The following is a 12,744-nucleotide window of genomic DNA, read 5'->3' on the forward strand; positions in this document are numbered from 1 at the left end:
TACAGTGAATGGTGTCAAAGTGCTGCAAGAAATCGAACCAGGTTATACTTCCAGCCGTTGCAGTCAACAGCTTTTAAGGCAGTGTACAAAGTTGACCTCAATTCTTGTGGCCAGATTGCTTCTTCTGTCACCCACGCACCGGCTACACAAACACTGCACATGCACCGGGGGATGTAGCTCAGTGGAAGAGCGCATGCTTTGCATGTATGAGGCCCAGGTTCAATCCCCGGCATCTCCAGCAGGTATTATGGAAAGACAAAAAACGGTGGCTCTGTTTGGCGAGGCACTCCTGGTAAAGAAGTGAGACAATCAGACTCTGTCAAAGCACGCACTGCAGAGCACAAAGTGGGCTTGCAACAAAGCCACTGTGTGACGTTGACGTGCGCTTAGTGAGAGCGTGTTTTCTCTCAGCTGTGGAAGAGGGTTCTAAACATTGGGGAAAGTTGCTCACTAGTGTTACAAACCTGGCTCACTGGTTTGCAACAAAGAGAGAGTCCACACAAAGTTTGCCAGGGAATAAGGAGATGTTTATTTAACTGAATATAATTAAAAGGAAAATAAAGTGCATATCCGTAGATCAGTGTGTGAGGTGGAGTGAGGTGGAATGAGGTGTGTGTGTGTGTGTGTGTGTGTGCAACAAACAGAGAACAAACCAAACTAACTAAACCATGTTGGCCATGTGGCGTCAACTGCTCAACCACCAGAGAGAGAGCAGAGTGACTCCAGCAGCCCTTTTATAGAGGTAGGCCCCGCCTATAGGTGTGGCCAGCCATTTAGACGGCCCAACTACTATGGGGCTGCAGCAAAGGAAGAAGCTGTGGAGAGAGGCACAGATTAGTGAGGCCGTCACACCAGCCACGCTGTGGGCTGTGGCTAAGGCAATGGATTAGAAAAGCCTCTGGGGCTTCCCTGTGCACGTTTGAATCCTGCTGACAATGGCCCTTACTTTTGAGCTGTGGGAGCCCCCCAGTGATAACTTTGGAGACAACCCCGCACCTACTGACACGTCCAAGGTGCCACGTGCGGGTCTGAAAGCTGACAAAGTGATGCCACAGAAGCCGCAACTAGGATAAAATCTGCACCTCCGACTGGCTGTCTCTGGACGAGAAGCCGGTCCGACGGTGCGGCAGCTTTGCTGATTCAGGCGGCTCAATTATGAAACAGAGGGGTCGTGTGCCGTTCAGAAAAAAATAAACCCGACCCAGCTTTGCTGCGGTAGTGCACAGCGTCACCCGCAAAGCCGCTGCGGTGGGCCATCAATTACGTGCCAGCGCTCCCTCCAGCAATATTACTTTTCAGCTGCGGTGCTGTGTTACAAATGTTTACTTTGGTGAAGCAAGATCAAATTGTTGTGGTCACTTTCCAGAGTTGTAAAATGGACTTCCTGGACCACATTGTAACATGCAACGAGTGCCTGACGCGACCCGCCCCTTGATGCAGCCATCTTGCACATTTTGAATGCAGGGCTCTTTTCAGTCTCAATGCCCAGGGAAAGTGCCGACTGTGCAGTACATGGCTTCGTGCGCAGCCGTGGTGGTCTCGGGGGTCGGTCGGCTGTGCCGTTTCGGGTTGTCGTGGCCGAGTGGTTAAGGCGATGGACTAGAAATCCATTGGGGTCTCCCCGCGCAGGTTCGAATCCTGCCGACCACGAGGCGGCACTTTTGAGCAGCGGGTGCCCGGCGGCGACGTTCTGCTTTAAACTCTTTTCGTCGTCACTGCCCAGATAAATTTCGAAATTTTCAACAAAAATGCAAAATGTGCGGCGATGGTGGTATAGTGGTAAGCATAGCTGCCTTCCAAGCAGTTGACCCGGGTTCGATTCCCGGCCATCGCAGTCCCTCGCTTCGAGCGGAAGTACACTGGCCTGGCTTTTGTAGGCAGTAAGGCAGCAAATGCCCTACTCTTCTACAGTGAATGGTGTCAAAGTGCTGCAAGAAATCGAACCAGGTTATACTTCCAGCCGTTGCAGTCAACAGCTTTTAAGGCAGTGTACAAAGTTGACCTCAATTCTTGTGGCCAGATTGCTTCTTCTGTCACCCACGCACCGGCTACACAAACACTGCACATGCACCGGGGGATGTAGCTCAGTGGAAGAGCGCATGCTTTGCATGTATGAGGCCCCGGGTTCAATCCCCGGCATCTCCAGCAGGTATTATGGAAAGACAAAAAACGGTGGCTCTGTTTGGCGAGGCACTCCTGGTAAAGAAGTGAGACAATCAGACTCTGTCAAAGCACGCACTGCAGAGCACAAAGTGGGCTTGCAACAAAGCCACTGTGTGACGTTGACGTGCGCTTAGTGAGAGCGTGTTTTCTCTCAGCTGTGGAAGAGGGTTCTAAACATTGGGGAAAGTTGCTCACTAGTGTTACAAACCTGGCTCACTGGTTTGCAACAAAGAGAGAGTCCACACAAAGTTTGCCAGGGAATAAGGAGATGTTTATTTAACTGAATATAATTAAAAGGAAAATAAAGTGCATATCCGTAGATCAGTGTGTGAGGTGGAGTGAGGTGGAATGAGGTGTGTGTGTGTGTGTGTGTGCAACAAACAGAGAACAAACCAAACTAACTAAACCATGTTGGCCATGTGGCGTCAACTGCTCAACCACCAGAGAGAGAGCAGAGTGACTCCAGCAGCCCTTTTATAGAGGTAGGCCCCGCCTATAGGTGTGGCCAGCCATTTAGACGGCCCAACTACTATGGGGCTGCAGCAAAGGAAGAAGCTGTGGAGAGAGGCACAGATTAGTGAGGCCGTCACACTAGCCACGCTGTGGGCTGTGGCTAAGGCAATGGATTAGAAAAGCCTCTGGGGCTTCCCTGTGCACGCTTGAATCCTGCTGACAATGGCCCTTACTTTTGAGCTGTGGGAGCCCCCCAGTGATAACTTTGGAGACAACCCCGCACCTACTGACACGTCCAAGGTGCCACGTGCGGGTCTGCCATCTGACAAAGTGATGCTACAGAAGCCGCAACTAGGATAAAATCTGCACCTCCGACTGGCTGTCTCTGGACGAGAAGCCGGTCCGACGGTGCGGCAGCTTTGCTGATTCAGGCGGCTCCAATTATGAAACAGAGGGGTCGTATGCCGCTCGTAAAAAAAATAAACCCGACCCAGCTTTGCTGCGGTAGTGCACAGCGTCACCCGCAAAGCCGCTGCGGTGGGCCATCAATTACGTGCCAGCGCTCCCTCCAGCAATATTACTTTTCAGCTGCGGTGCTGTGTTACAAATGTTTACTTTGGTGAAGCAAGATCAAATTGTTGTGGTCACTTTCCAGAGTTGTAAAATGGACTTCCTGGACCACATTGTAACATGCAACGAGTGCCTGACGCGACCCGCCCCCCTTGATGCAGCCATCTTGCACATTTTGAATGCAGGGCTCTTTTCAGTCTCAATGCCCAGGGAACGTGCCGACTGTGCAGTACATGGCTTCGCGGCGCAGCCGTGGTGGTCTCGGGGTCGGTCGGCTGTGCCGTTTCGGGTTGTCGTGGCCGAGTGGTTAAGGCGATGGACTAGAAATCCATTGGGGTCTCCCCGCGCAGGTTCGAATCCTGCCGACAACGCGAGGCGCTTTTGAGCAGCGGGTGCCCGGCAGCGACGTTCTGCTTTAAACTCTTTTCGTCGTCACTGCCCAGATAAATTTCGAAATTTTCAACAAAAATGCAAAATGTGCGGCGATGGTGGTATAGTGGTAAGCATAGCTGCCTTCCAAGCAGTTGACCGGGTTCGATTCCCCGCCATCGCGATCCCTCGCTTCGAGCGGAAGTACACTGGCCTGGCTTTTGTAGGCAGTAAGGCAGCAAATGCCCTACTCTTCTACAGTGAATGGTGTCAAAGTGCTGCAAGAAATCAAACCAGGTTATACTTCCAGCCGTTGCAGTCAACAGCTTTTAAGGCAGTGTACAAAGTTGACCTCAATTCTTGTGGCCAGATTGCTTCTTCTGTCACCCACGCACCGGCTACACAAACACTGCACATGCACCGGGGGATGTAGCTCAGTGGAAGAGCGCATGCTTTGCATGTATGAGGCCACGGGTTCAATCCCCGGCATCTCCAGCAGGTATTATGGAAAGACAAAAAACGGTGGCTCTGGTTGGCGAGGCACTCCTGGTAAAGAAGTGAGACAATCAGACTCTGTCAAAGCACGCACTGCAGAGCACAAAGTGGGCTTGCAACAAAGCCACTGTGTGACGTTGACGTGCGCTTAGTGAGAGCGTGTTTTCTCTCAGCTGTGGAAGAGGGTTCTAAACATTGGGGAAAGTTGCTCACTAGTGTTACAAACCTGGCTCACTGGTTTGCAACAAAGAGAGAGTCCACACAAAGTTTGCCAGGGAATAAGGAGATGTTTATTTAACTGAATATAATTAAAAGGAAAATAAAGTGCATATCCGTAGATCAGTGTGTGAGGTGGAGTGAGGTGGAATGAGGTGTGTGTGTGTGTGTGCAACAAACAGAGAACAAACCAAACTAACTAAACCATGTTGGCCATGTGGCGTCAACTGCTCAACCACCAGAGAGAGCAGAGTGACTCCAGCAGCCCTTTTATAGAGGTAGGCCCCGCCTATAGGTGTGGCCAGCCATTTAGACGGCCCAACTACTATGGGGCTGCAGCAAAGGAAGAAGCTGTGGAGAGAGGCACAGATTAGTGAGGCCGTCACACTAGCCACGCTGTGGGCTGTGGCTAAGGCAATGGATTAGAAAAGCCTCTGGGGCTTCCCTGTGCACGTTTGAATCCTGCTGACAATGGCCCTTACTTTTGAGCTGTGGGAGCCCCCCAGTGATAACTTTGGAGACAACCCGCACCTACTGACACGTCCAAGGTGCCACGTGCGGGTCTGAAAGCTGACAAAGTGATGCCACAGAAGCCGCAACTAGGATAAAATCTGCACCTCCGACTGGCTGTCTCTGGACGAGAAGCCGGTCCGACGGTGCGGCAGCTTTGCTGATTCAGGCGGCTCCAATTATGAAACAGAGGGGTCGTGTGCCGTTCGTAAAAAAAATAAACCCGACCCAGCTTTGCTGCGGTAGTGCACAGCGTCACCCGCAAAGCCGCTGCGGTGGGCCATCAATTACGTGCCAGCGCTCCCTCCAGCAATATTACTTTTCAGCTGCGGTGCTGTGTTACAAATGTTTACTTTGGTGAAGCAAGATCAAATTGTTGTGGTCACTTTCCAGAGTTGTAAAATGGACTTCCTGGACCACATTGTAACATGCAACGAGTGCCTGACGCGACCCGCCCCCCTTGATGCAGCCATCTTGCACATTTTGAATGCAGGGCTCTTTTCAGTCTCAATGCCCAGGGAACGATGCCGACTGTGCAGTACATGGCTTCGCGGCGCAGCCGTGGTGGTCTCGGGGGTCGGTCGGCTGTGCCGTTTCGGGTTGTCGTGGCCGAGTGGTTAAGGCGATGGACTAGAAATCCATTGGGGTCTCCCCGCGCAGGTTCGAATCCTGCCGACAACGCGAGGCACTTTTGAGCAGCGGGTGCCCGGCGGCGACGTTCTGCTTTAAACTCTTTTCGTCGTCACTGCCCAGATAAATTTCGAAATTTTCAACAAAAATGCAAAATGTGCGGCGATGGTGGTATAGTGGTAAGCATAGCTGCCTTCCAAGCAGTTGACCCGGGTTCGATTCCCGGCCATCGCAGTCCCTCGCTTCGAGCGGAAGTACACTGGCCTGGCTTTTGTAGGCAGTAAGGCAGCAAATGCCCTACTCTTCTACAGTGAATGGTGTCAAAGTGCTGCAAGAAATCGAACCAGGTTATACTTCCAGCCGTTGCAGTCAACAGCTTTTAAGGCAGTGTACAAAGTTGACCTCAATTCTTGTGGCCAGATTGCTTCTTCTGTCACCCACGCACCGGCTACACAAACACTGCACATGCACCGGGGGATGTAGCTCAGTGGAAGAGCGCATGCTTTGCATGTATGAGGCCCCGGGTTCAATCCCCGGCATCTCCAGCAGGTATTATGGAAAGACAAAAACGGTGGCTCTGTTTGGCGAGGCACTCCTGGTAAAGAAGTGAGACAATCAGACTCTGTCAAAGCACGCACTGCAGAGCACAAAGTGGGCTTGCAACAAAGCCACTGTGTGACGTTGACGTGCGCTTAGTGAGAGCGTGTTTTCTCTCAGCTGTGGAAGAGGGTTCTAAACATTGGGGAAAGTTGCTCACTAGTGTTACAAACCTGGCTCACTGGTTTGCAACAAAGAGAGAGTCCACACAAAGTTTGCCAGGGAATAAGGAGATGTTTATTTAACTGAATATAATTAAAAGGAAAATAAAGTGCATATCCGTAGATCAGTGTGTGAGGTGGAGTGAGGTGGAATGAGGTGTGTGTGTGTGTGTGTGCAACAAACAGAGAACAAACCAAACTAACTAAACCATGTTGGCCATGTGGCGTCAACTGCTCAACCACCAGAGAGAGAGCAGAGTGACTCCAGCAGCCCTTTTATAGAGGTAGGCCCGCCTATAGGTGTGGCCAGCCATTTAGACGGCCCAACTACTATGGGGCTGCAGCAAAGGAAGAAGCTGTGGAGAGAGGCACAGATTAGTGAGGCCGTCACACTAGCCACGCTGTGGGCTGTGGCTAAGGCAATGGATTAGAAAAGCCTCTGGGGCTTCCCTGTGCACGTTTGAATCCTGCTGACAATGGCCCTTACTTTTGAGCTGTGGGAGCCCCCAGTGATAACTTTGGAGACAACCCCGCACCTACTGACACGTCCAAGGTGCCACGTGCGGGTCTGAAAGCTGACAAAGTGATGCCACAGAAGCCGCAACTAGGATAAAATCTGCACCTCCGACTGGCTGTCTCTGGACGAGAAGCCGGTCCGACGGTGCGGCAGCTTTGCTGATTCAGGCGGCTCAATTATGAAACAGAGGGTCGTGTGCCGTTCGTAAAAAAAATAAACCCGACCCAGCTTTGCTGCGGTAGTGCACAGCGTCACCCGCAAAGCCGCTGCGGTGGGCCATCAATTACGTGCCAGCGCTCCCTCCAGCAATATTACTTTTCAGCTGCGGTGCTGTGTTACAAATGTTTACTTTGGTGAAGCAAGATCAAATTGTTGTGGTCACTTTCCAGAGTTGTAAATGGACTTCCTGGACCACATTGTAACATGCAACGAGTGCCTGACGCGACCCGCCCCCCTTGATGCAGCCATCTTGCACATTTTGAATGCAGGGCTCTTTTCAGTCTCAATGCCCAGGGAACGTGCCGACTGTGCAGTACATGGCTTCGTGCGCAGCCGTGGTGGTCTCGGGGGTCGGTCGGCTGTGCCGTTTCGGGTTGTCGTGGCCGAGTGGTTAAGGCGATGGACTAGAAATCCATTGGGGTCTCCCCGCGCAGGTTCGAATCCTGCCGACAACGCGAGGCGCTTTTGAGCAGCGGGTGCCCGGCGGCGACGTTCTGCTTTAAACTCTTTTCGCGTCACTGCCCAGATAAATTTCAAATTTTCAACAAAAATGCAAAATGTGCGGCGATGGTGGTATAGTGGTAAGCATAGCTGCCTTCCAAGCAGTTGACCGGGTTCGATTCCCGCCATCGCAGTCCCCGCTCGAGCAGAAGTACACTGGCCTGGCTTTTGTAGGCAGTAAGGCAGCAAATGCCCTACTCTTCTACAGTGAATGGTGTCAAAGTGCTGCAAGAAATCGAACCAGGTTATACTTCCAGCCGTTGCAGTCAACAGCTTTTAAGGCAGTGTACAAAGTTGACCTCAATTCTTGTGGCCAGATTGCTTCTTCTGTCACCCACGCACCGGCTACACAAACACTGCACATGCACCGGGGGATGTAGCTCAGTGGAAGAGCGCATGCTTTGCATGTATGAGGCCCCGGGTTCAATCCCCGGCATCTCCAGCAGGTATTATGGAAAGACAAAAAACGGTGGCTCTGTTTGGCGAGGCACTCCTGGTAAAGAAGTGAGACAATCAGACTCTGTCAAAGCACGCACTGCAGAGCACAAAGTGGGCTTGCAACAAAGCCACTGTGTGACGTTGACGTGCGCTTAGTGAGAGCGTGTTTTCTCTCAGCTGTGGAAGAGGGTTCTAAACATTGGGGAAAGTTGCTCACTAGTGTTACAAACCTGGCTCACTGGTTTGCAACAAAGAGAGAGTCCACACAAAGTTTGCCAGGAATAAGGAGATGTTTATTTAACTGAATATAATTAAAAGGAAAATAAAGTGCATATCCGTAGATCAGTGTGTGAGGTGGAGTGAGGTGGAATGAGGTGTGTGTGTGTGTGTGTGCAACAAACAGAGAACAAACCAAACTAACTAAACCATGTTGGCCATGTGGCGTCAACTGCTCAACCACCAGAGAGAGAGCAGAGTGACTCCAGCAGCCCTTTTATAGAGGTAGGCCCGCCTATAGGTGTGGCAAGCCATTTAGACGGCCAAACTACTATGGAGCTGCAGCAAAGGAAGAAGCTGTGGAGAGAGGCACAGATTAGTGAGGTTGCCACACACTAGCCACGCTGTGGGCTGTGGCTAAGGCAATGGATTAGAAAAGCCTCTGGGGCTTCCCTGTGCACGTTTGAATCCTGCTGACAATGGCCCTTACTTTTGAGCTGTGGGAGCCCCCCAGTGATAACTTTGGAGACAACCCCGCACCTACTGACACGTCCAAGGTGCCACGTGCGGGTCTGAAAGCTGACAAAGTGATGCCACAGAAGCCGCAACTAGGATAAAATCTGCACCTCCGACTGGCTGTCTCTGGACGAGAAGCCGGTCCGACGGTGCGGCAGCTTTGCTGATTCAGGCGGCTCAATTATGAAACAGAGGGGTCGTGTGCCGTTCGTAAAAAAAATAAACCCGACCCAGCTTTGCTGCGGTAGTGCACAGCGTCACCCGCAAAGCCGCTGCGGTGGGCCATCAATTACGTGCCAGCGCTCCCTCCAGCAATATTACTTTTCAGCTGCGGTGCTGTGTTACAAATGTTTACTTTGGTGAAGCAAGATCAAATTGTTGTGGTCACTTTCCAGAGTTGTAAAATGGACTTCCTGGACCACATTGTAACATGCAACGAGTGCCTGACGCGACCCGCCCCCCTTGATGCAGCCATCTTGCACATTTTGAATGCAGGGCTCTTTTCAGTCTCAATGCCCAGGGAACGTGCCGACTGTGCAGTACATGGCTTCGCGGCGCAGCCGTGGTGGTCTCGGGGTCGGTCGGCTGTGCCGCTTCGGGTTGTCGTGGCCGAAAGTGGTTAAGGCGATGGACTAGAAATCCATTGGGGTCTCCCCGCGCAGGTTCGAATCCTGCCGACAACGCGAGGCGCTTTTGAGCAGCGGGTGCCCGGCGGCGACGTTCTGCTTTAAACTCTTTTCGTCGTCACTGCCCAGATAAATTTCAAAATTTTCAACAAAATGCAAAATGTGCGGCGATGGTGGTATAGTGGTAAGCATAGCTGCCTTCCAAGCAGTTGACCCGGGTTCGATTCCCGGCCATCGCAGTCCCTCGCTTCGAGCGGAAGTACACTGGCCTGGCTTTTGTAGGCAGTAAGGCAGCAAATGCCCTACTCTTCTACAGTGAATGGTGTCAAAGTGCTGCAAGAAATCGAACCAGGTTATACTTCCAGCCGTTGCAGTCAACAGCTTTTAAGGCAGTGTACAAAGTTGACCTCAATTCTTGTGGCCAGATTGCTTCTTCTGTCACCCAGGCACTGCTACACAAACACTGCACATGCACCGGGGGATGTAGCTCAGTGGAAGAGCGCATGCTTTGCATGTATGAGGCCCCGGGTTCAATCCCCGGCATCTCCAGCAGGTATTATGGAAAGACAAAAAACGGTGGCTCTGTTTGGCGAGGCACTCCTGGTAAAGAAGTGAGACAATCAGACTCTGTCAAAGCACACACTGCAGAGCACAAAGTGGGCTTGCAACAAAGCCACTGTGTGACGTTGACGTGCGCTTAGTAAGAGCGTGTTTTCTCTCAGCTGTGGAAGAGGGTTCTAAACATTGGGGAAAGTTGCTCACTAGTGTTACAAACCTGGCTCACTGGTTTGCAACAAGAGAGAGTCCACACAAAGTTTGCCAGGGAATAAGGAGATGTTTATTTAACTGAATATAATTAAAAGGAAAATAAAGTGCATATCCGTAGATCAGTGTGTGAGGTGGAGTGAGGTGGAATGAGGTGTGTGTGTGTGTGTGTGCAACAAACAGAGAACAAACCAAACTAACTAAACCATGTTGGCCATGTGGCGTCAACTGCTCAACCACCAGAGAGAGAGCAGAGTGACTACAGCAGCCCTTTTTATAGAGGTAGGCCCCGCCTATAGGTGTGGCCAGCCATTTAGACGGCCCAACTACTATGGGGCTGCAGCAAAGGAAGAAGCTGTGGAGAGGCACAGATTAGTGAGGTTGTCACACTAGCCACGCTGTGGGCTGTGGCTAAGGCAATGGATTAGAAAAGCCTCTGGGGCTTCCCTGTGCACGTTTGAATCCTGCTGACAATGGCCCTTACTTTTGAGCTGTGGGAGCCCCCCAGTGATAACTTTGGAGACAATCCGCACCTACTGACACGCCCAAGGTGCCACGTATGGTCTGAAAGCTGACAAAGTGATGCCACAGAAGCCGCAACTAGGATAAAATCTGCACCTCCGACTGGCTGTCTCTGGACGAGAAGCCGTCCGGACGGTGCGGCAGCTTTGCTGATTCAGGCGGCTCAATTATGAAACAGAGGGGTCGTGCCGCTCGTAAAAAAATAAACCTGACCCAGCTTTGCTGCGGTAGTGCACAGCGCCACCCGCAAAGCCGCTGCGGTGGGCCATCAATTACGTGCCAGCGCTCCCTCCAGCAATATTACTTTTCAGCTGCGGTGCTGTGTTACAAATGTTTATTTTGGTGAAGCAAGATCAAATTGTTGTGGTCACTTTCCAGAGTTGTAAAATGGACTTTCTGGACCACATTGTAACATGCAACGAGTGCCTGACGCGACCCGCCCCCTTGATGCAGCCATCTTGCACATTTTGAATGCAGGGCTCTTTTCAGTCTCAATGCCCAGGGAAAGTGCCGACTGTGCAGTACATGGCTTCGCGTGCGCAGCCGTGGTGGTCTCGGGGTCGGTCGGCTGTGCCGCTTCGGGTTGTCGTGGCCGAGTGGTTAAGGCGATGGACTAGAAATCCATTGGGGTCTCCCAGCGCAGGTTCGAATCCTGCCGACAACGCGAGGCACTTTTGAGCAGCGGGTGCCCGGCGGCGACGTTCTGCTTTAAACTCTTTTCGTCGTCACTGCCCAGATAAATTTCGAAATTTTCAACAAAAATGCAAAATGTGCGGCGATGGTGGTATAGTGGTAAGCATAGCTGCCTTCCAAGCAGTTGACCCGGGTTCGATTCCCGGCCATCGCAGTCCCTCGCTTCGAGCGGAAGTACACTGGCCTGGCTTTTGTAGGCAGTAAGGCAGCAAATGCCCTACTCTTCTACAGTGAATGGTGTCAAAGTGCTGCAAGAAATCGAACCAGGTTATACTTCCAGCCGTTGCAGTCAACAGCTTTTAAGGCAGTGTACAAAGTTGACCTCAATTCTTGTGGCCAGATTGCTTCTTCTGTCACCCAGGCACCGGCTACACAAACACTGCACATGCACCGGGGATGTAGCTCAGTGGAAGAGCGCATGCTTTGCATGTATGAGGCCCGGGTTCAATCCCGGCATCTCCAGCAGGTATTATGGAAAGACAAAAAGCGGTGGCTCTGTTTGGCGAGGCACTCCTGGTAAAGAAGTGAGACAATCAGACTCTGTCAAAGCACGCACTGCAGAGCACAAAGTGGGCTTGCAACAAAGCCACTGTGTGATGTTGACGTGCGCTTAGTGAGAGCGTGTTTTCTCTCAGCTGTGGAAGAGGGTTCTAAACATTGGGGAAAGTTGCTCACTAGTGTTACAAACCTGGCTCACTGGTTTGCAACAAGAGAGAGTCCACACAAAGTTTGCCAGGGAATAAGGAGATGTTTATTTAACTGAATATAATTAAAAGGAAAATAAAGTGCATATCCGTAGATCAGTGTGTGAGGTGGAGTGAGGTGGAATGAGGTGTGTGTGTGTGTGTGTGTGCAACAAACAGAGAACAAACCAAACTAACTAAACCATGTTGGCCATGTGGCGTCAACTGCTCAACCACCAGAGAGAGAGCAGAGTGACTCCAGCAGCCCTTTTATAGAGGTAGGCCCCGCCTATAGGTGTGGCCAGCCATTTAGACGGCCCAACTACTATGGGGCTGCAGCAAAGAAAGAAGCTGTGGAGAGAGGCACAGATTAGTGAGGCCGTCACACCAGCCACGCTGTGGGCTGTGGCTAAGGCAATGGATTAGAAAAGCCTCTGGGGCTTCCCTGCGCACGTTTGAATCCTGCTGACAATGGCCCTTACTTTTGAGCTGTGGGAGCCCCCAGTGATAACTTTGAGACAATCCCCGCACCTACTGACACGCTCAAGGTGCCACGTGCGGGTCTGAAAGCTGACAAAGTGATGCCACAGAAGCCGCAACTAGGATAAAATCTGCACCTCCGACTGGCTGTCTCTGGACGAGAAGCCGGTCCGACGGTGCGGCAGCTTTGCTGATTCAGGCGGCTCCAATTATGACACAGAGGGGTCGTGTGCCGTTCGTAAAAAAAATAAACCCGACCCAGCTTTGCTGCGGTAGTGCACAGCGTCACCCGCAAAGCCGCTGCGGTGGGCCATCAATTACGTGCATTGCTCCCTCCAGCAATATTACTTTTCAGCTGCGGTGCTGTGTTACAAATGTTTACTTTGGTGAAGCAAGATCAAATT

The 12,744-nt window shown here is 51.6% G+C and overlaps 18 non-coding genes across 18 annotated transcripts; all 18 read left to right on the forward strand.

Moving 5' to 3' along the window:
- Positions 1 to 167: 167 nt before the first annotated feature.
- Positions 168 to 238, forward strand: trnaa-ugc (transfer RNA alanine (anticodon UGC)). Its single transcript has one exon. It is a non-coding gene; the product is annotated as a tRNA-Ala (tRNA).
- A 1,330-nt stretch (positions 239 to 1,568) lies between these two features.
- Positions 1,569 to 1,650, forward strand: trnas-aga (transfer RNA serine (anticodon AGA)). Its single transcript has one exon. It is a non-coding gene; the product is annotated as a tRNA-Ser (tRNA).
- Positions 1,651 to 1,762: 112 nt separating this feature from the next.
- Positions 1,763 to 1,834, forward strand: trnag-ucc (transfer RNA glycine (anticodon UCC)). Its single transcript has one exon. It is a non-coding gene; the product is annotated as a tRNA-Gly (tRNA).
- Positions 1,835 to 2,073: 239 nt separating this feature from the next.
- On the forward strand, positions 2,074 to 2,145 carry trnaa-ugc (transfer RNA alanine (anticodon UGC)). Its single transcript has one exon. It is a non-coding gene; the product is annotated as a tRNA-Ala (tRNA).
- A 1,330-nt stretch (positions 2,146 to 3,475) lies between these two features.
- trnas-aga (transfer RNA serine (anticodon AGA)) lies at positions 3,476 to 3,557 on the forward strand. Its single transcript has one exon. It is a non-coding gene; the product is annotated as a tRNA-Ser (tRNA).
- A 111-nt stretch (positions 3,558 to 3,668) lies between these two features.
- trnag-ucc (transfer RNA glycine (anticodon UCC)) lies at positions 3,669 to 3,739 on the forward strand. The gene has a single exon. It is a non-coding gene; the product is annotated as a tRNA-Gly (tRNA).
- A 239-nt stretch (positions 3,740 to 3,978) lies between these two features.
- Positions 3,979 to 4,050, forward strand: trnaa-ugc (transfer RNA alanine (anticodon UGC)). The gene has a single exon. It is a non-coding gene; the product is annotated as a tRNA-Ala (tRNA).
- Positions 4,051 to 5,375: 1,325 nt separating this feature from the next.
- On the forward strand, positions 5,376 to 5,457 carry trnas-aga (transfer RNA serine (anticodon AGA)). Its single transcript has one exon. It is a non-coding gene; the product is annotated as a tRNA-Ser (tRNA).
- A 111-nt stretch (positions 5,458 to 5,568) lies between these two features.
- Positions 5,569 to 5,640, forward strand: trnag-ucc (transfer RNA glycine (anticodon UCC)). Its single transcript has one exon. It is a non-coding gene; the product is annotated as a tRNA-Gly (tRNA).
- A 239-nt stretch (positions 5,641 to 5,879) lies between these two features.
- trnaa-ugc (transfer RNA alanine (anticodon UGC)) lies at positions 5,880 to 5,951 on the forward strand. The gene has a single exon. It is a non-coding gene; the product is annotated as a tRNA-Ala (tRNA).
- Positions 5,952 to 7,273: 1,322 nt separating this feature from the next.
- On the forward strand, positions 7,274 to 7,355 carry trnas-aga (transfer RNA serine (anticodon AGA)). The gene has a single exon. It is a non-coding gene; the product is annotated as a tRNA-Ser (tRNA).
- Positions 7,356 to 7,771: 416 nt separating this feature from the next.
- On the forward strand, positions 7,772 to 7,843 carry trnaa-ugc (transfer RNA alanine (anticodon UGC)). Its single transcript has one exon. It is a non-coding gene; the product is annotated as a tRNA-Ala (tRNA).
- A 1,327-nt stretch (positions 7,844 to 9,170) lies between these two features.
- On the forward strand, positions 9,171 to 9,254 carry trnas-aga (transfer RNA serine (anticodon AGA)). The gene has a single exon. It is a non-coding gene; the product is annotated as a tRNA-Ser (tRNA).
- A 110-nt stretch (positions 9,255 to 9,364) lies between these two features.
- On the forward strand, positions 9,365 to 9,436 carry trnag-ucc (transfer RNA glycine (anticodon UCC)). The gene has a single exon. It is a non-coding gene; the product is annotated as a tRNA-Gly (tRNA).
- A 238-nt stretch (positions 9,437 to 9,674) lies between these two features.
- trnaa-ugc (transfer RNA alanine (anticodon UGC)) lies at positions 9,675 to 9,746 on the forward strand. The gene has a single exon. It is a non-coding gene; the product is annotated as a tRNA-Ala (tRNA).
- A 1,320-nt stretch (positions 9,747 to 11,066) lies between these two features.
- Positions 11,067 to 11,148, forward strand: trnas-aga (transfer RNA serine (anticodon AGA)). The gene has a single exon. It is a non-coding gene; the product is annotated as a tRNA-Ser (tRNA).
- Positions 11,149 to 11,259: 111 nt separating this feature from the next.
- On the forward strand, positions 11,260 to 11,331 carry trnag-ucc (transfer RNA glycine (anticodon UCC)). Its single transcript has one exon. It is a non-coding gene; the product is annotated as a tRNA-Gly (tRNA).
- A 238-nt stretch (positions 11,332 to 11,569) lies between these two features.
- On the forward strand, positions 11,570 to 11,639 carry trnaa-ugc (transfer RNA alanine (anticodon UGC)). The gene has a single exon. It is a non-coding gene; the product is annotated as a tRNA-Ala (tRNA).
- The last annotated feature ends 1,105 nt before the right edge of the window (positions 11,640 to 12,744 follow it).

Source organism: Plectropomus leopardus, chromosome 12 (genome assembly GCF_026936395.1).
Source record: "Plectropomus leopardus strain MGB_pleo_1.0 chromosome 12, ASM2693639v1, whole genome shotgun sequence".
NCBI classification, from domain to species: domain Eukaryota; kingdom Metazoa; phylum Chordata; class Actinopteri; order Perciformes; family Serranidae; genus Plectropomus; species Plectropomus leopardus.